At 35.1% G+C, this 24,454-nt stretch overlaps 1 protein-coding gene and 1 pseudogene across 1 annotated transcript in view; both read left to right on the plus strand.

Annotated features, from left to right (window-relative positions):
* The window catches only part of FUT8 (fucosyltransferase 8), a 295,282-nt gene that overhangs the window by 47,222 nt on the left and 223,606 nt on the right, over positions 1-24,454 (plus strand). Inside the window, exon 2 of the mRNA XM_059182354.1 lies at positions 360-445. The gene's annotated coding sequence lies outside the window, so the exon portion shown is untranslated. The remainder of the gene's footprint in view (positions 1-359; positions 446-24,454) is intronic.
* LOC131837250 (small ubiquitin-related modifier 1-like) lies at positions 20,330-22,292 on the plus strand (annotated as a pseudogene).

The following is a 24,454-nucleotide window of genomic DNA, read 5'->3' on the forward strand; positions in this document are numbered from 1 at the left end:
ATCTCTCTCTCTCTGTCAAATAAATAAATAAAAATCTTTAAAAAAAAAAATCTGCCTTCTGCTCTGGTTATGATCCCAGGGTCCTGTGAGTGAGCCGGATGTCTCCGTGGGGAGCCGGCTTCTCTCTCTGCCCCTCCCCCTGCTCACTCTCTCTCAAATAAATAAATAAAATCTTTTTAAAAAGTGAAAGTTTTACATGTTATGACATATTGTAAGGGAAAAAAAAGGAATTTTTAACTCACTGAGCCACCCAGGGGCCTCGAAAAAAAAGGAATTTTTTAAATGATACAATAACTGAAGGTATTCTAACTAAATTCTCTGAGTAAGGCTGAATTTCATTTGTCTGTTTGTTGCTCTAGGTTGCTGCATACTCATGACCCAGGTGGTATTTTCATTCAAGATAAAGTGTGTCCTGTTGCCTTTATTGATTAACTGAACAATTCAGGTTAGTATATTTTTTGTACAGCATTTCCCTTTTCTAATTATAAATTGATATGTTGAGAAATAGATAATTTTGTGTTAAAATTTATGTATGTACGTGGCAATGAATTAGAAAGACCAAGTCAATCTAAATGCTACTGAATTATGTATTAGTTAACAGACATTTTGGTACTACCTACTATGTATAGTCTGTAGTGCATAAAATAAAAAAAATGTTTTACTCCTTGTTTAGTAGTTTTGTACTTTAAGAGGCTGGTTAAAAACAAGTTGTGGCTGAATATGTTACATTGTAATTTTGGCATTGTTGTGTGACATATTGGGTGTTGAAAAGAAACAACTCAGAATTTTTGGACATTTTTATAGCTGACTTTTAAAGGATAGATTGTTGTCCAGATTTTAGTCATACATAAAAATTATTATTTGTTTTTAGTGTTGTCTGTGTGTTTTGACAAATATATATTCATCCCCATAATCTTTTAAATTCATTCATGTTGTCTCTTTGTAGTCAACCTCTCTCTCATCTCAACTCCTAGCAACCACTGATCTGTTTTTTGTCCCTCTAGTCTACCTATTCTGATATGTCATTTAAATAGAATCATTGAGTATGTAGCTTTTAAAATCTAGCTTTTTTCACTTAGCATAATGCATTTGGATTCATTCATGTTGTTGTACTAGTAATTTGTTTTCTTTCTTTCTTTCTTTTAAAATTCTGAGCTGTGTTCTACCAAATGGGGATATACTATAGTTGGTTTATTCATTCACCACTTTATATACATTTGGGGAGTTTCCAACTTTTGGTGATAATTTTAGTCATACTTTTTCTCTCTTTTTTGTGATAAAATACTAATATATAGCCTAATATTTATAACAACAGGATACATGACATAAAATTTACCACCTTAGCCATTTTTTTAAGAAAGATTGTATTTATTTATTTGCGAAAGAGAGAAAGCACCAGGGAGGGGAGGGTCAGAGGGAGAAGCTCACTACCTGCTGAGTGGGGAGCCCGATAGGGGACTGAATCCTAGGACTCCAGGATCTTAACCTGAGCTGAGGGCAGACGTTTGGCCTATATAAGCCACCCTGGCACTCCTCCCCCACTCATCTTTGCCATTTTTAAGTGTACAGTTCAGTGCTTTAAGTACATTCACATTGCTATGCAGTCATCAGAGAATTCCTGTAACTCTTTTCATCTTGTAAAATTGAAACAATATTCCTATTAAACAGTAACTCCCCATTCTCTATTCCATCCAGCTCCTGGAAAGCAGTATTATACTTTCTGTCTTTATGAATTTGACTCTAAGTAATTCACATGGGGGGGGTGTCATACACAGCATTTGTCTTTTGTTTCTGGCTTATTTCACTTAGCATAATGTCCTTGAGGTTCATCCGTGTTGTAGTATAGCACAGAATTTCCTTTCTTTTTGAGGCTGAATAGTATTCCATTGTATGTACATACTTTATTTTGCTTATCTGCTTATTGGTTGTTGGACATGGGTTTCTTCCACATTTTAGCTATTGTGCATAATGTGGCTATGAACATAAGTGTGTAAATATTTCTTCAACACCCTGTGTTTAGTTCTTTGGGGTATATATATATATGTTCAGAAATGAAATTGATAGGTCATATAGTAATTCTATTTTTAATTTTTTGAGGAGCCACCATACTTTTTTCCACAGCAGCTATACCATTTTACTGTCTCATCAGCATTGCACGTGTTTCACTGTCTCTGCCTCCTTGCCAACAACTGTTACTTTCTGATTTTTGATAGTAGCCATTTTAATGGGTATGAAATTGTAGGTTTTTGTGTGTTTGTATGTGTGTGTGGTTTTGATTTGCATTTCCCTAACGATGGGTGCCACTGAACATCTTTTTATGGGCTTATTGGCTATTCGTATATCTTCTTTGGAACAATGTCTATTCCTTTCTTTTTTTCCAATTTTGAATTGGGTTGTTTGTCTTTTGTTGTTGAGGCTTAGGAGTTCTCTCTATATTTTGGATAGTAATTCCTTATCAGATACATGATTTACAAGTATTTTCTCTCAGTCTTTTAGGTTGCCTTTTTATTTCACAGATGTTGTCTTTTGATGCACAAAAGTTTTAGTTTTCACAAAGTCCAGTTTGTCAATTTTTCTTTTCTTTCTCCCTATGTTTTTAGTGTCATATCCAAGAAATCATTGGTAAATTCAGTAACATGAAACTTTTATCCTATGTTTTCTTCTGAGAGTTTTATTATTTTAGGTCCTACAGTTATGTACTTGATCTATTTTGACTTAATTTTTATATATATGTTAGGTAGGAGTCCAGCTTCATTCTTTTGGATGTGGATATTCTGTTTTCCCAGCACCATTTATTGAAAAGACTGTCCTTCCCACCCCTACCCCCCTAGCATTGAATGTTATTGGCACTCTTGTCAAATCATTTGATCATATATATGAGAGTTTATTTCTGGGCTCTCTGTTCCATTGGTCCATGTGTCTGTTTTTGTGGCAAACCACACTATTTTGTTGTTGTTGTTGTTATTTTTAAAGTTTTTATTCATTTGAGAAAGAGAGAGAAAATACAAGTCAGTGGAGGGACACGGAGGAGGGAGAAGTGGATTCCCAGCTGAGCAGGGAGCCCAGCACAGGGCTGGATCCCAGGATTCTGGGATCATGACCTGAGCTGAAGGGAGATGCTTAATTGACTGAGCCAACACCACACACTGTTTTGATTACTGTAGCTGTATAGTAAAATTTGAAATCAGAGAGTGTAAGTCCTCCAGTTTTTTCTGTTCTTTTTCAAGATTGTTTTGGCTCTTTGGGATCCCTTGAGATTTCATATGAATTTTAGGGTGAGTTTTTCTATATCAGAAAAAATGTGATTGGGGTTTTAATCAGTGTTGCATTGAATCTGTTGATTTCTTTGGGTAGTATGACATTTTAACAATATTAAGTCTCCTAGTGTTACTAACATGGGAGGTGTTTCCATTTATTTATGTCTTCTTTATTTTCTTTCACCAATATTTTGTAGTTTTCATTGTATAAGTCTTTTGCCTCCTTGGTCAAGTTAATTCATAAGTATTTTATTCTCTTTGATGCTGTTAATGGAATTCTTTTTGTAATTTTCTTTTTAGATTGTTCATTTTGTGTAGAAATGTGGTTTGTTTTTGTATGTTGATTTTGTATCATGCTGTTTTGATGAATTCATTTATTCTAAGAGCTTTTTCGTGGAGTCTTTAGGGTTTTTTTTTTTTTTTAAGATTTTATTTATTTATTTGACAGACAGATCACAAGTAGGCAGAGAAGCAGGCAGGGTGGGGTGGGGAAGCAGGGTCTCTGCTGAGCAGCAAGCCCCATGCAGGGCTCCATCCCAGTACCCTAGGATCATGACCTGAGCTGAAGGCAGAGTCTTAACCCACTGAGCCACCCAGGTGCCCCTAGGGTTGTTGTTGTTTTTTAACACATCAGATTATATTATCTGCAAATAAATAATTTTACTTTGTCCATTTCAGTTTGGATGCCTTGATACATATATATATATATTTTTTTTTTTTTTACTTGACGTATTGCTCTGGCTAGAGCTACCAGTACTATCTTGAATAGAAGTGGGGAAAGTGGACTTCCATTTCCTTGTTGGTAATCTCGGAGGAATAGCTTTTGGTCTTTCAACATTGAGTATGATATTTGCTGTGGGTTTTTCATATATTGCTTATATTATGTTGAAGTAGTTCCATTCTGTTCCTATTTGGTTGTTTTCATCATGAGAGGGTATTGGATTTTATCGAATGCTTTTTTTTTTTTATACCAATTGAGATGATTGAGTGGGTTTTTCTTTCATTTTGTTGATGTAGCATATTACATTGATCAGTTTTCATACGTTGAACAATCCTTGCATTCCTTTAATAAATCCCACTTAGTGGTGGTGTGTGATCATTTTAATATGCAGTTATACATTTTAAAAATAAATCATTGTATTAAAAGAATGTTTATTAGTAGAATTATTAATAGAATGTTTTATTAACAGAATCTATTAATAGAATGTTATTTGTTATTGTTAAAGAAACCATGATGATTTTACTATTGCTTTTTTGGGCTGGGGTTGCATTTCTTTTAAAAAGCATTAAAGCTTAACCAAGGAATTTTTTTAAACAGATTTTGTGGGTAGGGCAAGAGACCTGCATTTATGATTTTTTTTGAGTATATAAAGACAAGTAATTCAAAACTGTTAGAAATGGGATATATTGGATCTTGTGGTGTTTCCTGACTATTGAAAAATCATGTTGCTTTCTTGAGTATAGTGTTAGATCAGAAATGTACTGATAGGCTTGTATAGTTAACCCTCATATAGGTAGCTCCAAAACCTACCTGTTTAGAAAAGTCAAATAAGTTATAAGAATTCTCTTATATTAAAAATCATACTTACTCTCGAAGATGGCAAATGTCAGGCATAAAACGTCAATTTAAACTTTCTTGAACGAATATTTGGATTGAAAGTGATGGAAATTGTCCTTCTGCCTTGGGGAAATTAGTAATATAAAAAATTAGCTATGTAGTGATCTCAAAAAGGCTACTGATTATGTACAAGAATTATCTGGTTCATTGTGTGCTATAGAAATAAAAAGATCTTGGGCGCCTGGATGGCTCAGTGGGTTGAGCCGCTGCCTTCGGCTCAGGTCATGATCTCAGGGTCCTGGGATGGAGTCCCGCATCGGGCTCTCTGCTCAGCAGGGAGCCTGCTTCCCTCTCTCTCTCTCTCTCTGCCTGCCTCTCCATCTACTTATGATTTCTCTCTGTCAAATAAATAAATAAAATCTTTAAAAAAAAAAAAAAAGAAATAAAAAGATCTTGAGCAAAGTATTGTGCTCTGAATCAGAGAATGTTGCTTCAGATTCCAGCTCTCAGCCTAGAGATTAAGAGTCACTGCGACTTTGAACTGTTCTGTTTCTGAATATTTTAGATAAATTGTATGACTTGAATAGTATCTACAGATAAAATAGTAGATAAAATAAAATGTGGTATGATATCTGTATTTTTAATTTTTTGAGAATCTTCCATTTTGTTTTCCATAGTGGCTGTACCAGTTTACAAAACCACCAACAGTGTACAAGGTTCCATTTTCTCCATATCCTCACCAATACCTGTTATTTCTCAGTTTTTTGATACTAGCCATTCTGACTGCTATAAGGTGATATATCTCACTGTGGTTTTGATTTGCATTTCTCTGATGACTAGTGATATTCATGTTCAGAACTACCAGTTTCCTTTTTCTTAAGAGCACTACCAGGCCTAGAAAATTAGCCAAACAAACAAACAAAAACCCAAAACACAAAAACAGAACAAAACTTATTCAAGATACTGTTTTAGAAATGGAACCTTTTAAAATAAAATAGCATTTAAGTATTTAATTTTAGATATTTGATGTATGGGCATATTAAGAGATTATGACTCAGTTGAAGTGGTTTTAGTTATACTAAAGTATACCTCTTTGCTCTAATTTTTTTTCTCTTGTAACATCTTCTATTCATTATATTATACTAATTTCATTCTGATTTCCTAAGAATTTCTAGCCCTTTAGAACAAAGGAGACAGCTATTTGGAGAAAATTCTTCATGACTCTTTTGTGTTTCTGTCCATATTCTGAGCGGAAGCATTGACAGCTTTTTGTTGGGGACTGTCTTTTCAAGGAAATTTGTATACCAAACATCCTAGAAAGATAGAAATAGTGTTTTCCTAAGGAAAACAGGTTATAGATTTCTTTGCTGTCCAGGATAATAAAGGTAATCCCTTTGGGGAAAAGATAGGGCACATTAGCTTATAAACCCCTTGAAAGATTTGGGTTTCATAAGCTCATCTTTCTTTTCCTGTACAAACGTACTCTGTGTGCGGGCATCACTGGCTCACCTTGTGTTGCCTTTTAAGGATTAGGGCTCGGAACCAGAACAAATGATGATACTCTGGCTCCTGCTGTTGTTTTGAGTAGTAAGCTGTTCTTTGTCTCTGAACCAGTAGTGTCATATCTTCTGCCAGGATTATCTGATGCAGAGTTGCCAAATACCACTAATACAACTTATTGGTAAAATAAAACTGAGTTTATTGTTTATTGCTGTGAAGGAGAATACCATCTTCAGAAGGCTTTGGTGATATCGTAGTGGGGCAAAGCCAAGGTCAAAATTTGAGAATTTGAAGTTTGGTTTGAGTCTTAAGTTGTGGTGATTGGGCTTGATTGGGATTGAATACCATAATAGTTTAGAATTGGTAGAAACAGCAAAGCAAGGATTTAAAAATTGTTGATGCTTCTTGTTGAAGAGATGATGGGTTTTTCCTGAAGCTTCTGAAATGAACAATCAAGTTATATTCATGCAAGAGTCTCCTGGAATAGTAGAGTTATGCTAATGAGAATGCTGGACTAATAAAGTCTCGTTAATATATACCAGAAGATTTGCATGTAGATATATTAGCTTCTTAGGGCTGCTGTAATAAATTGCCACACCCTTATGTCTTAAAACAATAGGCTCTTTTCTCTTCTAACTTTTGGTATTTACAAGCAGTCCTTAGTGTTTTTTGTTTCCTGGCAGCGTAACTCTAATCTCTACCTCCATCTTCACAAGGTGGTCTTCCCTCTGTATCTGTAACCCAAATTTCCCTCTTCCTATAGGGACTCCAGTCACTGGATTAGGGCCCACCTTAATCCACTATTACTTCATGTTACCTTGATTATATCTGCAAAGACCCTATTTCCAAATAAGGTCACATTGACAATGAATGACTTTTGGGGGGACACTATTCCCCAAGTACAAGGATGCAAGGGAGCATGTGGTTTCAGTCATCAGTATCTAGTGTGGCTAGATGATTTTGTTTCTCAGTATCCAGGACACTGTGGCTGGCTGATTGCTTAGCATGCATGTAGGATAAAATCTCAGACTCTTCAGAGTTCTTGACAAAAGGATGATGTAGTGGAAAGAATACCAGTATGGAAATCAAGTTGCCTTGGTTCTAATTTGTGCCCTGCTATTAAATAGCTTGAGAAAGTTACTGTCTTCTCCAGCTTTTAGTTTCTCAATGGGTATAATGGGGAGGTCTGGAAGAAAAGAGGAATGGACCAAATGATCTATCTGTATGGGCCTTTGTAGGTCTCGGATTCTGAAATTTGTTAATTGTTGAGTTTCTGCTATATACCATGCTGACAGTAGTTTTGATAGAGTGACAAAATTTAAAAAGGAAGTAGAGAATGATTTAAATGCTTATATGATAAATTCTGACTTGTGAATGTGGCCTTGTTTACGTTTTGCTTACTTGGGTGAAGACCACTCATGAAGATAGTAAGTAAACATGAAGTTAGTCCTGATCTCTCTGATTTAACCATATTTTGTTTTTCAATTTGAATAATATATTTGGAATAGAGACATTTTTGAGGTCAGTTAATTCACTTGAAGTTAGAAAAATGTATCGTTGCTGCACTCTCTCAGCTGAGTTCAGAAAATGAAATAATCTTTTTTCAAGTGAACATGAGAGGGTAGATCTCCCTTCATTGCACACATTGCTCTATTATAATATTCCTGCAGTCAAGGGATCTGAGAAACATTTCTCCTAGAGAATGGTAATAGACTAATGAGGTGGAGCCTGGTCCAAGAGTTCTAGGTGTAAGTGATTCTTCTTACATTGGATTTTTTAACATTTTAAATAGCTCACTGCAGTGTTGTTTGAATTCTGTCTCCGAATGTTGAAAATACATAATAGTTACTTCATTAACATTTTGTGGATACTTATGAGGAAATTTTTTGGTAATACTAAAACCATGTGTGGTTGTGTCTGTGCTTGTTCTTTTCAAGGTACAAATTAATAATGTCTATGTATTGGTGGTAAGTATAAATACAGGTTGAACCAACATCTTTGGATTTGCATTAGAAGTGACTGAAGTAGAAGAAAATGGATTTTTGATTCATCCCATATGGTAGAATTTCAGACCCATCTTTTGTGAAACCCTGGAAATCTCTCAACACTTGAATTTAAGGATCTTCCAGCATATAGCTCTTTAATTACAGAAAAATTTTCCCAGGACCCTGTTTTCAGGGTTGGTTATTTGGGTTATTCAGAGATGATCACCAGAAACTGCAACAATGGTGATTTCTTTTTTTTCCTCTCTTCTTTTCTTTTGTTTTTAGTTTTAGAAGAATATTAGAATATAAAATTTGCAATAATACATAGCAGTACTTGAAATAAAATACGTTAAAAAGGGGGTTCCTCAGTGGTCAGTTTGTTAAGCATCTAATTCTTGATTTCGGCCCAGGTCATGAATTCAGGATCTTGAAATGGAGGCAGACATGCCACCTGCTGTTGGGCTCCATGCTTCGTGCAGAGTCTGCTTGAGATTCTCTCCCTTTCTCTCTGCCCCTCTCCCCTGCTTACATACAAGCGCATGCTCTCTCTCTTAAATAAATCAATCTTTGAAAAAATAGGTTAAAATGATCATAATTAAAAACTAATAAAGTATAGATGCTATAATTATGGTAATAAAAATACATACCTTCTGTATCAAATTTTCTGTTCACATTTCCATCCTTCAATGAAAAGAGTAGGAGAATGTTTTTTTAATGTGCTGTCCACATCAGTGAAAATAACTTGACCTTTAAGACGCCAAGATTTTGGGCTCCTGGGTGGCTCAGTCAGTTAAGCTACTGCCTTCAGCTCAGGCCATGATCCCAGAGTCCTGGGATCAAGCCCTGCCTTGGGCTCCCAGCTCCACAGGGAGTCTGCTTCTCCCTCTGACCTTCCATCCTCTCATGCCCTCTCTTACTTGCTCTCTCAAATAAATAAAGTCTTAAAAAAAAACAAAAAACAAAACAAGATTTTTTTGACTTGTGGGCCATTCTGATGAATCCTGGAAGGCTTTTTTTTGAGAGGTGTGGGTGGATATGGTCGCTGATGATTCACGTTTTTATTAAACTTACTTGGATTTTCCTCCTCATTTTAGACCTTGAAGTTGGTTTGCTAATATTTAGCAAGATAAAGTTTCTTCTTCTTCTAAGAAATTTTTTTCTAGTTTCAGAGAATTTTGAATTGGCAAAGAGTAGAAAGTAGGGTATGGATATGTTTGATTTATTTTATGGTTTGGAATCTTCACTTTCTGTGTAGTGTTTATTTTGTTGGATTCACATATGCTTGAGAAATTAAAGAATTCTCCTCCCCCAGCCCCCAACCAGCTACTTCTGTAGTTTCATAGGAAAAAAAAAAGAAAAAAGGGAAAGAAGGAAAATCATGATCATGTTAAACACATTTTTTTCCCTTCTTCTTAAATACCTATTCTGAATTAATGGACTCTTGTGCTGGTTGTTTAGTTGAAGGTTTTTTGATTGATTGATTTGTCAGAGAGAGAGCACAAGTAGGGGGAGCAGCAGGCAGAGGGAGAAGCAGGCTCCCCACCGAGCAAGGAGCCCAGTGGAGGAATTGATCCCAGGACCCTGGGATCATGACCTGAGCTAAAGGCAGATGCTTACCCAACTGAGTCACCCAGACATCCCCCCCCCCTTTTTTTAAATAGATTTTATCTTTTGGAGTAGTTTTACCTGTAGAGAAAATACAACAGGAAGTACAGAGTTCCCTTATATCCTATAGTCTTGTTATAATTGCTTATTACTACCAGGTATTTTTTCCCTTACAGTTCTTTGGGATTTTTTATGTAGATCATACTGTCTGTGAACAGAGATGTATTTTTTCCTTCCTACTTTATATAATTTATATCCTTTCTTGTTTTACTGCATTAGCTAGGGTGTCCAATATGATATGAATAGGAATGGTGAGAGGGAAAATCTTAGAGGGAAAGTATCTAGTTTTTAACTATTAAGAATGGTATTTGCTGTGGGGTTTTTGTAGATTTTATTAGCCTGAGGGATTTCCCTTGTACTTCTCTTTGCTGAGTTTTTATCATAAATGGGTGTTGAATTTTATCAAATTCTTTCTCTGCAGGTATCGATATCACATGACTTTTCTTGTACAGTGTGTTGATGTGTGATGGATTACATTAAAAACTGATTTTCAAATGCTGAACTTGATTTATATATTTAGAATAAATCTTATTTGGTTGTGTGTATAATTTGACTTGCTGATATTTTTTGAGGATTTTTTGCATCTCTGTCCATGAAAGATATTTGTTTGTAGTTTTCCTTTCTTGTAATGTTGTTTGGGTTTAGTATTAGAGTAATGCTGGATTCATAGAACAAATTAGAAAGTGCTCCCTCTTCTTTCTTTAACAGACTGCAGAGAAATGGTACTTCCTATTTCTTAAGTGTTTGGTAGAATTCATCAGAGAAAATATCTGGGTATGGAGCTTTCTGCTTTGGAATATTGGTAATTATTTATTTAATTTCTTAGATTAGTATAGGGTTATTTGTGTGATCTGTGTCTTCCTTGTGTGAGCTTTGGTAGATTGTCTTTAAAAGAATTGTTCCATTTCATCTAAGTTGTCAAATGTACGGGCCTTGAATTATTTATAATATTGCTTTATTAGCCTTTTAATGTGAATAGGATCACTAGTGATGGGCCCTTTCTGATATTTCTGATATTACTAATCTGTTTCTTCTCTCCTTTTTTCCTGACAAGGGGTTTATCCATTTTATTGATCTTTGAAAAAAAAACAGCTTTTACTTTTGTTGCCTTTTCTCTTTTATTTACATATTTTCAGTTCCATGGATTTCTGCTTCCAATTTTTATTATTTCTTTTCTTGTGCTTATTTTGGATTTTATTTGCCCTTCTTTCTCAATTTCCTATGGCAGAAGCTTGAATGATTGATTTTAACTCCTTCTATTATTTTAATATATAACTCCCGTGCTATAAAAATTTTCTCAGGAAGAAAAAATACAATAGTATGTTTACTGCATTCCACAAATACTTTTGTTTTATTTTCATTTTTACTTAAAGTATTAATTTCTTGAGACTTTCTTTTGACTCATACTAGTATTGTGTGTTATTTAATTTCCAAATATTTGGGTATTTTCTAACTATCTTTTTGTTACTAATTTTTAGTTTAATTTCATTGTAGTCTGAAAGCATACTTTGTATGATTAAGGTGTGTTTTCTGGCCCAGAATATAGTCTATCTTGAAAAATGCTCTATTTGAGCTTGAGAAGAATGTGTATACTGCTATTGTGGAATAAAAGAGTCTGTAGGTGTCAATTAGATCCAGTTGATTGATGATGCTATTCAGTTTTACAATATTCTTACTGATTTTATGTGTACTGGTTCTGTCAATTACTGACTAGAGGGGTGTTAAAGTCTCCAAATATAATAGTGAATTCATGTGTTTCTCTTTGCAGTTTACTAGTTTTTACATCATTTATTTTGATTTACAGTTGCTAGTTGCATACATATAAAGGAAGTTATATCTTCTTGGTGAATTAACCCTTTGACATTGGGTAATGCCCATCCCTTATCATTGGCTGACAGTCTCTGTCTTTTAGTTGATGTATTTAGACCATTGATGTTTAAAGTAATTATTTGTATAGTTGGATTAATATCTACCATATTTTTAAACTGCTTTCTATTCCATGCCCTTGCTGTTTTTTCTTTCTTTTTTTTGGTCTTCTATTCTGTTTCTGCTTTCTCTTGTTTCATTTGAACATTTCATATGATTTTATTTTTTTATCATATCTTATATATCATTATACTTACTGTAAAATTTTTTAGTGGTTACCCTGGAGTTTGTAATTACACATTTACAACTAATCTTTGTTCACTTTCAAATAATAATATACCACTTCATGGGTAGTGCAGGTACCTTACCTTATCATAGATTATTCCCAATTCCTTTCTCCTATCCCTTATAATATTGCTGTCATTCATTTCATTTATCTATAAGCTGTGATCACTGAATATATTATGCTATTGTTATTTTTAACAAGTTGTTATTTGTTAGATCAAGAATAAAAAATAAGATTTAATTTTATCTTCATTGCTTCTCTAATGCTTTTCATTTTTTAATGTAATCCACATTTTCTGACATTTTGTAATTTGTACAAAATTACAGTGCTTTATAATTTTCCTTCCCTCTGAAAAACTTTTTATTTTTATTTTTTATTTATTTTTAAAGTATTTATTTGAGAGAGAGAGAGAGATTAAGAGAGAGAGCACAAGAGTGGGGACGGGGCAGGGTAGACAGGGAGATGCAGACTCCCTGGTGAGTAGGGACACCAATACAGACTTGATCCCATGACCCTGGGATCATGATATGAGTCAAAAGCAGACACTTAAGTGACTGAGCCACCCAGCATCCCTGAAGAATTTTTAAACATTTCTTGCAAGGAAGGTGAGGAGGCCTTCAGTTCCCTCAATTTTTATTTGTCAGATAAAGCCTGTATTTCCATTTCACTTTTGAAGGATAATTGTGATAGGTACAGAATTCTGGATTGGTGGGTTTTCTTTTAACACTTTAAATTTTTCACTCTGCTCACTTTGCTTGCATGGTTCTGAAGAGAAAGTTTGACAGAATTCTTATTTTTCTCCTGTCTAGGTAAGCTTTTTTCTTCTGGATTCTGTCCAGATTTTCTTATCTGTTTTGCTACAGTTTTACTATGATATGCCTAGGTGTACATATTATAGTATTTATCCTGTGTAGTATGTTCTGAGCTTCATGAATCTGGTTTATTGTTTATCATCTCTGTTACATTGTTGTTGATTTGTTGCATTTCCTTTTTATTTTTTTTCTTACTCATAACTGTGCTAACAATACCCATCTATTCTTGCATGTTGTTTGCTTTTTCCATTAGTGCCCTTAGTGTATTTATCATAGCTATTTTTAAACTCAGTGATAATTCTAAAACCTTTGTTATACCTGAGTCTGGTTTTGAGGCTTGCTTTGTGTCTTCAGATCATAGTTTTTGCCTTTACAATACTTTGTAATTTTTTGTCGGTAGCCAGACACGTTATATTAGGTAAAACAAAGTGAAATGATTAGGCTTTTAGAGTGAGGTTTTATGTATATCTGATCAGGAGTTAGGCTGTTTACTATATTCCATAGCAGTGGTGTCAGAGGCTAAAATTAGTAGTGTTTTTGTCTGCCCTGTTGGTTTTGGGTTTTGTAGAGAATCCTTTAATAGAGTCTGAGGCTTGCAGTTCTTTTACATACATACATGCATATGTATACATATACATATATACATTTATACACATACACACACATATATATATATATATATATATATATATATATATATTTGAGAGAGAGAGCATGAATGGGGGAGGGGCAGAGGGAGAAGAAGAGGGAGAAACAGATTCCCTACTGAGCAGGCAGCCTAATTCGGGCTCTATCCTAGGATCCTGAGACCATGACCTGAACCAAGGCAGCTGCTTAACCGACTGGGCCAGGTTGCCCCTACAATCAAGAAGTGGCTGTTTAACTGACTGAGGCATCCTTGTGACCCATAGTTATTTTATTAGAATGATGTGATGCGGTATATTTGGTCCCAGTGTTTTAGTGAGCCTGCTTTGGTTATCTCTTACCCCATGTTGAAGGATGGAGGGGTTGGAATTGGATATTTACTTTTCCCCAGGTTGGTTAGATTCTATAAAATCTTGGTTGGTTAGACTCTATAAAATTCTAGTTTCTTAAGCTTTATTAAATAGTTTTTGTTTGTTTGTTTGTTTCCAGTCAGTCCTTTTAAAGAATAACAGAGAGTTCTGGGCATATTTCAAGATGGTTACTTTTCCCCTCCCCCTTCTGGAAATAAGATTTTTTTTCTCAGACTCTCCCAGTGAGAACCTGATAGGGTTCTTGGAGGTAAAAAGTCAGGAATGCATGGGGACCTTTCAAAGACTGGATTTCCTCTCCATTTTTCACTCCAAGCTAGTTGACACAGAGCTTCCATCAAATTGTCAATTATTGTTAAAGTATTCCTATTGATCCTGGCTCCAGCTAAGGGCTTATTATGTTCCTAGGCTTCTGCAGCTCCCACACTGTGATTTTCTGTATCTGCCTGTCTGTGTCTCTGGTTTTCAGGGTAACAGTTTGCCCTCTGAGTTCAATTCTCTGATGGATCTAAGAAGAATTGTTGATTTTCAACTCCCCCACCCCCACAAAGTCTTTCTTTCTTTCTTTCTTTCTTTCTTTCTTTCTTTCTTAAATGAGAACAGGAGTGATGAATTATAAGCACTTTACATGTTGGATATGATTGAAGATTAATTTTTGACTCTTTTTGGCAATTTTGTAATGGTGACTTGGTATGATATCCTTTGTCTGACAGTATTTTGGAATTTGATTTCCTTCTGGCATTCGATTTGCACAGTTTGAGGTAATGTATTCTAATTTGCAGGAATGAGTATAGAACTTTTTCAGAGGGAAATTGATCTTAGGACTGACTCTTGTTATTGGTGAAATGACTCATTCTTAGCCCAGTTACTATTCTTCTGTTTGCAAGTGTAGTTTGGGGCCACTGGCAACCTTTCCTTTGTTTCCTATGTTAAATAGTCAGAGTTTCATTTTTATACTTTTGAACCATACAAAAAATATTTTTACAGACTTTTTGGGTGTAGGATCTTGTCAAGTTTCACTAATTTGCACTTATGGTAACTATACTGATGATTCTGGGAATGGTTATTAAAACATTGTGCTGGGGCTCCTGGGTGGCTCAGTTGGTGAAGCACCAGCCTTCAGCTCAGGTCATGATCTCAGAGTCCTGCGATGGAGTGCCCCATCAGGTTCCCTGCTCAGCAGGGGGCCTCTTTCTCCCTCTCCCTCTGCTGTGCTCCCCCCTGCTTGTGCTTTCTGTCTCTGTCTCCCTCTCTCTGTCAAATAAATAAAATCTTTAAAAAAATTACAAAACAAGAAAGCAACAAAACAAAAAGCTTGTGCTGATACTTTGGATTTATGAAATTAATTGGATGGCTCATTCAGACTGGATGTCTTAATTTAATTGGTACATTGTTCACTAATTATTTTTATGAGTAGAGAATAGAGTAATAGTGTTAATCCTTACATTTTCTGTGATGTGGTAAAAAAACAACAAACCTTAATGTACATCATGAATTTAGTGCTTAGATATCTTGACTTCAGTATCTTCAATATCTTGGTGGAAGTATGAAAAGAGAAATTGGTGTATATTGTATGTTAAATGTTTATTTTCTTTTAAAAAACATTACATTAAAAAAATCACTATGTTACAGGTAATTCAGACAACTGTTTTATTAAAATAAGAGAATCATACTTTATCCCGTAGTTTAACATGACAATAGCTACCATGTGTGAATATATGGTTCTTTTAGTTCTTTTTCATATATAGATTTTTTAAACATAGCTTTGATAATAATTTTTCTTTAAATTTGTGCTTTTTGTAGTTAGTGTGTTTTCTCATTCTGTATTATTTTGTTTTTAATAGTATATTTTTTCATAGAGTGACATACTATACTGATTTTTCATAGAGTGACATTGTTAGTTTGGTCAGACTGACAGTTTATTCTGTTATCACTGTGATGAACTGTGTATGCATTTAGCTTTTCCATTTCTTTTGATTTAGCTTAAAATTTTTTTAAAAATTTTATTTATTTATTTATTTATTTTAATTAGGTAGACTCTGTGCCCAGTGCGAGGCTTGAACTTACCATCTTGAGATCAAGAGTTGAATGCTCTAATAACTGAGTCAGCCAGGCATCCTCTAATTTAGCTTTTGTATGTTGTGCCATTTCCTCGCCTGGATTTTCACAAGTTTCAGTCTCTCTTTCTTTATCTTTCTTTTAAGGAATATTTTATGTTTTCTCCCCCAGTGCTAATTAACTTCTATTGCATCTTGAAGATCTTTGTTTTCTTACACGATTAGAAAACAGTTCTTTAGGACTTAAATTGCCATAGTGATTCCCATTGTTCTCTTCTAAAAATTGAAATTTTGTAACTAGGTGATAAAAATGTCAAGATGTGTCAGACTTGGTATTCTGGACTCTCATACTTAGGTTGTAAGTAATCTGTAGTTAAGTAATTTAATATTTTATGTTGTACTTAAAAATTGAAATTTTCCTCACTGGCTTTATATTTGTGGGTTTAATTTGATGTCTTTGTTAGGATTCCTTATTAGATTTCTCTGCGTTCTTCTGACTTTTCTTCTCCTGTCACTTGTGTTTAGGCCTGAACTGGGTCTAGCCTTTTGAGTGGAAAGTCAGTAGTGATAGAAACTTCTAGAAACAGTTAGTTAGTCTGATGATCCTGAACCTACTTCCTCACCCATAAAAGCTATCAAAAGATTGTCTAGGACCTTCTATACTGCATATTCTCTTCTGACTTTCTAAGTTGACATTTGATAAAGTATTTAGCTTTTTTTTACTCTTGTCATCTTCAAGGTATTTTACCATGATTTAAAAAAAAAAAATCATGTTTCTACTGAGACATAGGTGAACCCAAGGGAAGGTAAAGAACATGCAGAATTGTTGAGTTCATTTCATTTAAAAGCAGTAAAATTCCATAATTGGAATTTGTTCTTATTCTTTGCAATTTTTTCGGGGAAGATATGATTTAAATATATATATATATCACTTAGGAATATCTGTATTGGTTGGCATTTAAAGTGATGTATACAGGGATGTTCATCATATGTCTTTTCTGTCCTTACTCCTTTTTTCTCCTCGTCTTGATTTCTTGCCCTTTCTCCAACAAATTTAATGAACAACTGCTGTAATTTTGGACACAAAATGATTAAGACCCTGCCTCTAGAAAGCTGATAATTTTGTAGGTGAGCTGGAAATATATGTCAATAGTTGCCATATAGGAAGTCCCCTAATTTCCTATATAATAAAATGTTTCCCAAAATGTGTTTGAAAATAAATATTCACATGGCAGAGAGTTAGGAGGTGTTTGGGTATTTCTATGAGGAGTTACTCCATGAGGCCAAAGTGTGTCATTATAAAACATCTAATTTTAGGGTGAATTTAGTTGGTTGGCTGGGTGGCTCAGTTATTTAAGTATCCAGCTCTTGGTCTCAGCTCAGGTCTTGATCTCAGGGTCTTGAGTTTAAGCCCAGGGTGGAGCCTACATAAAACAAAAACAAAACCAAAAACGTCTAATTCTTTTTCCTGGGCATGTTGTCTGTCTTGGGACTAGGAATCCTATTTGGTGTACAGCATCAAACGTATCTGAGTGGGATTGCTCGCTGTGCCTGAGCTAAGCAAATGAATCTTGGCCCAACCTCCTTGTAGAGAGAGGTGCAGCCTCTGGGATTTGAGCTCTGTTCCTGGGATGGTAGCTATATGAAGCTGGGGGAAAATGATCCCTCTCACCCTACTGTGACAGTATGAGCTGGGTACTTAAAGCATGTCTCCCATTCATATATTTGATTATCCGGGGTATCTTTTTGCAACCCAGCAATACCTATAGCTCTGCACTGTCCCAAGGGAGAATCACGGACTGTTGGAGATAGGCCTGGGAAGGAGTAGGCCAGACAAGAGGACACCTATTCTGCAGGACTTTAGAGTGACAGCTTCAGTCACTCCTTAGTCCTTAGCTGTCCCAACTTTTATGTATATGTGGCCAATGCTTTGTCTGTAGAAGGACTGGGAAATGAGGTAGGAAGAGTTAATTTTTTTTTCCACCGTAGGCCAGGATAATAACAAATGTTTACCTCAACTTCAGGAAGGCCTGGCTTCATACTTCTTCCACTCCTTGGCATTGTGAGCTACCAGAGCTTCATGCAGTAACCACGATCATTAATAAGATGATGTCTAAGAGACTGAATTTGGTGTCCTAAAGGTAGTTTAAGGCTATTAGTCTATAATGTGTGAAATGTGTTGAGTTGTGTGAAATTTAGTCCTGGTTTGCTTAGTGTGGTAAATATAATTGGCATATTTGTAAAATTCAGTAGTAGTACACAGGGAGGAATAATAAATTGTGCCTAGAAGGTAATGAGAAGGTTTACAGAGGGGATACTCAGACTCTTTAGTAAATGGGTGGCTTTGAAAGTAGATTTAATAGTGGAAATTCCTTCCTGAAAATACTGATAATTAAGACCTCACTCAAATCAGATAGGACTGTGGTCCAGAATACATTATTTGTTTTGAATTTCTGTATACCTTAATTCTTTATACACAAAATACAGTAGCTTCTAAGCTGCCTTTAGTAAATTTTCATTGTTAGATGATTAAATGTTTTTTTAAGTAGAATCAGTTGCTCTATTTTAAACTTTTGATTCAGATACTGTGCTGAATGGCTGAGGCAGCCACAACATATGACATGAATTAAGTCTTAAGAGGCAAAAGTCCAGAGGAAAGACAGAAATCTCTGTAACTGTGACAAGTGGGGAATTGTGCTCTTAAAAAATGTGCTTTGTGAGAGTAGGGAGGGAGTGGAGAATGAGAGAGTTGGAGAATGGTGCTGGATGGAGATGACAGTTGAGTTGAAAGCAGAGATACTTTTAAAGCTAACCTTCCAGTACCTGGTCTCTAAGTTTTCTTTAACCCTTGACTTAATTGGTTAAGTTATAATCTTCCATAGCATTTAGTTACATATGTGTACAAGTTAGAATTACTACTCTTAATAAGGACTCTCAGATTTTGCATGGTTCAGGATCAATAAAGCAAAATTATGTTGTCCTTGGTATATTATATTTACTCGTAATACTAATAAATACTACTATACTACCACTACTGCTCCTGTAACTACTTCTATCATCACTATTATTACTGCTATTAGTACAGTGTTCTAATGCTATTAACCCTCGTCCTCTTCCTTCCACTCCTAATACTACTGAATAATGCTTATTATTACTAGGAACCACTTTTAAGTTCTTTTTTTTTTTCAATTATTTTTTTTTTTTAAAGATTTTATTTATTTATTTGACAGAGAGAAATCACAAGTAGATGGAGAGGCAGGCAGAGAGAGAGAGAAGCAGGCTCCCTGCTGAGCAGAGAGCCCGATGCGGGACTCGATCCCAGGACCCTGAGATCATGACCTGAGCCGAAGGCAGCGGCTTAACCCACTGAGCCACCCAGGCACCCTTTTCAATTATTTTTTAATAGTAGTCACTATTACTGTCTGACATGGGGCTTAAACTCACAACCCTGGGATTGAGAGTCACATGCCCTACTGATGGAACCAGCCAGCCACACCTATAGTTTTTTCTTTTTAAGTTCTTTATAGTTTTAAGATGGGAGAGTATATCAATTTTTAGAAGGCTTTTCAAGATTGATTTAAAAAAGTGATTATTTCACAGAAACTTAATAAAATTATCTGCATTTTCAAAGAAGTCTTCTGATAATTCAAGTTCTAGTTATGAGGGGTTATCCTATGTTTTTCTTTTTTTTTGATAAGTATTATTATATGTATAGTAATATGATTGAGTTCTTATGATTAAATTTATTTCAAATAAAAATTAATCCTAAATATAAAGGTTTTTCTACTGAAGTATATACTTTTTTTTGTTACTCTTTATATATATATATATATATATATATATATATATATATATATATATATATATGACTAAAATCAGGAAAACTGTTGCCTCCTTTTCATGTTCACAGAGCAGCTTCTGCTCTGTGGGCCAGAGCAGAGTTGGGCTAGTCCTGTTTCCTGCAAAGGAGGGGGTACATGTACCAGAGCAGGATTCTGGTACATGGAATGGAGCCAGGGGTCGGGACACTAAGCCAGCCCTTTCTGCCAGCCCTTCAGGAGATATCCTGAGCACCTAAAATAGCAGGTGACACATGGTAGGTGGTCAACAAATACTTGATGAATGGGAGATTTTCTCTTTTCTTTCTTCTCTCTTTCTTTTAGAGGGGAGGAGTGTCAAGGTTCAGATTTGAATAACATATAAGTAACTTTAAGTTATTAATTTTCATAAAGATGATGCTGGGAAAGTATATTTGCATAATAAAGGGATACATTTCAACATTTTTAAAATGAAGAATTAAGAACTCATTAGTTTTAAGGCTTGCCAGTATTCATCATTGTAATCTGTTAAAGGAAAATATAAATTGTAATAATTAAATTGAGAATACAAGAGAACTTTTGGTAAAGTGATAATGTTTATAACAAAAATAGAAATAAAATTTTTGAAAAGCTTGAATATTATGAAATCTCCAAAAGTTAAAAAGTCAAAGTAGAGTGATGCAGTGCCTGGCAGAAGTACCTCCATCTGCGGTGTTGTGCTCTGGGAAAGAGAGATGGATTTGTAAATCCAGACTGAGATTCTGCCTACCCGAAGCCACTACTGTGCAGAGACCCATTGGTGAAGCCTCCTTCATCATGTCCTCCCAGGAGGCAAAACTGTCAGCTGAGGACTTGGGGTCATATAAGAAGGAAGGAGAATACATTAAACTCACAGTCCTTGGACAGGATAGCATTGAGATTCGCTTCAAAGTGAAAATGACAACACATCTCTAGAAACTCAAAGAATCATGCTGTCAGAGACAGGCAGTTCCAATGAATTCACTCAGGTTTCTTTTTGAAGGTCAGAGAGTTGCTGATGATCACACTGCAAAAGAACTGGGAATGGAAGAAGTGATTGAAGCTTATCAGGAATGAACGGGGTCATTCAACAATTTAGAGATTCTTTTTGTTTTTTTCTTTACTCTCAATCCTTTTTTATTTTTAAAAATAGTTCTTTTGTAATGCAATGTTAAAAATGGAATTGAAAATCTTTAAAACATCTGGTAATTTGAATTCTAGTGCTTGTTATTCATTATCACTTGTTTTTATTATGCTGAGCTTCAGTGATGAAACCTAAGCCCCCTTCATATTGCCTTCTCCTTTTAAAAAGTTACATGTGTGCACAGAGACACCACCTTTTCCAACATTGCATTCACAGGCAATGTGAGTATTCATGAGTTTCCAGTTGGCCCTGAAATTCTAGCATGTGATTGCTTTATTCCTAGACTATGATTTTCAGTGGGAAATGGAAGTTTTTCAGAGAACTGAACTGTGGAAAAATGACCTTTCTTTAATCTGAAGCTACTTTAAAAATTTGTGAGTCTGGACCAAAAGAAGAGAAGTATCAGGCTGGAGTTGAGATGATAGAGATGGTGAGAGTAATGACTAACTCCAAAGATGGCTTTACTGAGGAGAAAGCATTTTAAGATAAAAGACGTCTTGTCCGAAAATCCAGAAAAGTTCTAATGTAATTAGCAGTTAACAGTTACTCATGCAGAAGTGTATATAACAGAACACAGCTCTTTTTAATTTTATTTGTACTTTTTGGCCTGGGATATAGGTTTTAAATGGAAATTGTCTGTACCAGCTTCATTAAAATAAGCAAAGTGTTTATAAAAACCATTAAAAATGGGAGCCTGGGGGCACCTGAGTGGCTCAGTGGGTTAAAGCCTCTGCCTTCGGCTCTGGTTATGATCCCAGGGTCCTGGAATGAAGCCCCACATAAGGGCTCTCTGCTTGGTGGGGAGCCTGCTTTCCTCTCTCTCTCTGCTTGCCTGTCTGCCTACTTGTGATCTCTGTCTGTCAAATAAATAAATAAATAATCTTAAAAAAAAACATTAAAAAAAGGATCAAAACAGAATCTCTGAAATAGACATTTATTTTAGAATCTGAAAGAGAAAAAGAATAAAATTGGGTTGTAAGTAGACTAGGTATTGACAAAGCAGGCAGTCTGAGGCTAAATGTTCTCAGCCAAACTAGATGTTAGATGGAGGAATCCAGAAGTACTATCTTCAACCTACTTTTGAATTGGACTACATTGGACCTATCATAGACTGTCGTTAAGACTAAGTTTACGTTCAGGGCTATCCCCAGTGCTCAGTGTAGTTCTGGTAATTAGTATTCTTTGCAAAAATTTTTTCTTGAAAAAGGTGAATTAATCTGTAGGTAGTAAATTGTAGAGAGCGGACTTCAGACATTTTTGGAGGTGTTGCCATGGGTTTTAGCCATAGCTGCTCCTGTATCATTTTTCTTTGAGTTTCTCTTAACCTTTTAGGGTGAAGGATCAGAATTTGTTCCTTTGGCCCTTGTTGAGAATATGGTTTGGATTATTTTCTGCGTTATTCTTATCTATAGCTGGATTCCCTCCTCCCTTTTTTTCCATAAAAGGCAGAGGGCAAGCTTCTCTAGTATTTTAAGTTCTGGTAGCTGAAATTTGAGTCTCTCTGACCAGTGTACTAATAGATGGAAAGTCTTATATTTATTTTCTTAGTGAAGTTCTTTTAACTAAAATTCCAAAGGGTTTAGTCTATATTAAAGAAATCTGTATTTCTGCTAAAGAAATCTGTATTACTTAGTGATGTAAAGTTATAATGATTGATTGAAGGGATTAGGAATGAGTCATCAATGCTTTTCTCTTTGCTGTTAGTGATTTCAAACTTTTTTTTTGTGTTGGTAACATTGAAAAATTACTTAATCTTGCTGACATGAAGATATTCAGAGTTGCCTTTGCTTGTATCTTCATGGAATGAAAGAGGTGGATTAAGTTGTCTTTTCTAATGTAAATATGAAAATAATTTAATCTAGATTTTCTTACTAGGCTTTTATTTCACTGAGACCTTTTTTTTTTTTTTTAACCCCAAAGATACACTCCTCTCACTTTAATACATGTTAAAATTGTATGAGTAAGCTTAAATATGTTAGTATGCCTCCCCTTTGGTCTCAGTAGCGATATTTTAAGTGCTCTTAGCCACATGTGGCTAGTGGTTTTTTTTATTGGGCAGTTTAGATATAGAACATTTCCTTCTTGCAGATATGCCTGATACAGACATTTTCTCTTATAGATTTTAATGATCTAGGTAATTACAATTTTAAAGGTAAGATTCTTAATATTTTTGGTAAGACATTTATATTACGAAATTTATTTTATTCTGTTATATCATGGACAATCCAATAATTTTTGTTATTCTGTTTTAAAATCCCATTTTAAAAAAGATTTTATTTATTTATTTGAGAGAGAGAAAGAGAGAATGAGAGAGAGAGGGAGACCACGAGAGGGGAGAGGTCAGAGGGAGCAGACTCCCAGCCGAGCAGGGAGCCCCATGTGGGACTTGATCCAGGGACTCCAGGATCATGACCTGAGCAGAAGGCATTTGCTTAACCAACTGAGCCACCTAGGCACCCCTAAAATGTCATTTTTATCTAATTTTGAGACTAGCTTGCATTTTGTAATATAATTTAATGGGAAATTTTGATATAGTAACTGGAAATTGCCCTTGTTCAGTAACACGGAACATTAATCTTGTTAAGTGAAGTAATGAATAGAACTGTGAAAATTCCTGTTAAGGCTTTTATGATCAGTATTTTAGGAATGTGGAGCTTTCAAAACAGGCCTTTAGCTCCTAATGTGTTTTGGTTAAACATGATAATGATTTTGTCACTATAATGCTGGGCTTACAGAAGTTGCTGATTAGATGTTAGTTCTTTTAATACATAGATTTCATTTTCTAGTGCATGTTTCCCCAGATTAGATGATCATAAGAATTCCCTGAGGAGGGACACCTGGGTGGCTCACTCAGTTATGTGTCTGCCCTCTGCCTTTGGCTCATATCATGATCCCCGGGTTCTGGGATTGAGCCCTATGTCAGAGCAGGGAGCCTGATCTCCCTGCTTCTCTCTCTCCCTCTGCCTGTCCCCCTGCTTGTGCTTTCTCTCTCTCTGTCAAATAAAGAAATAAAATCTTTAAAAAAAAAAAAAAAGAATTCTCTGAGGAGTTTTTATTGATTGATTTATTTATTTTTTGAGGAGCTTTTTAAAGATACAGATATCCAAGGCATATATATAATAAACCATCTGTATTAATAAAATCCTTTGTATACATTCCTTAGTTTAAACTCCTTGAGATAGAATTGTTGGCTCCAAAGATTGAATTATTTTTTAGATTTTTGATTCAAAGGAAAAATTTCCTTCAGAAAGTTTGTACCAATTTATCAACTTTTCCTCCATATTCTCTACACTGGGTATTATTGAATTTTTAATATTTCTCAGTTGATTAAAAGATCTCTTATTTTTGCTTGTATTTCTTTACTTATGAGTGAGAGTCAGCATTTTAAAAAATTTTTCGATAGGCGTTTTTTTCTTCCCTTTTCCTCTGTCCCTCTGTCCCTCCCTCCCTCTCTCTTTCCCTCTTTCTCCCTCCC

The sequence above is a fragment of the Mustela lutreola genome, chromosome 7 (genome assembly GCF_030435805.1).
Source record: "Mustela lutreola isolate mMusLut2 chromosome 7, mMusLut2.pri, whole genome shotgun sequence".
Taxonomy (NCBI): domain Eukaryota; kingdom Metazoa; phylum Chordata; class Mammalia; order Carnivora; family Mustelidae; genus Mustela; species Mustela lutreola.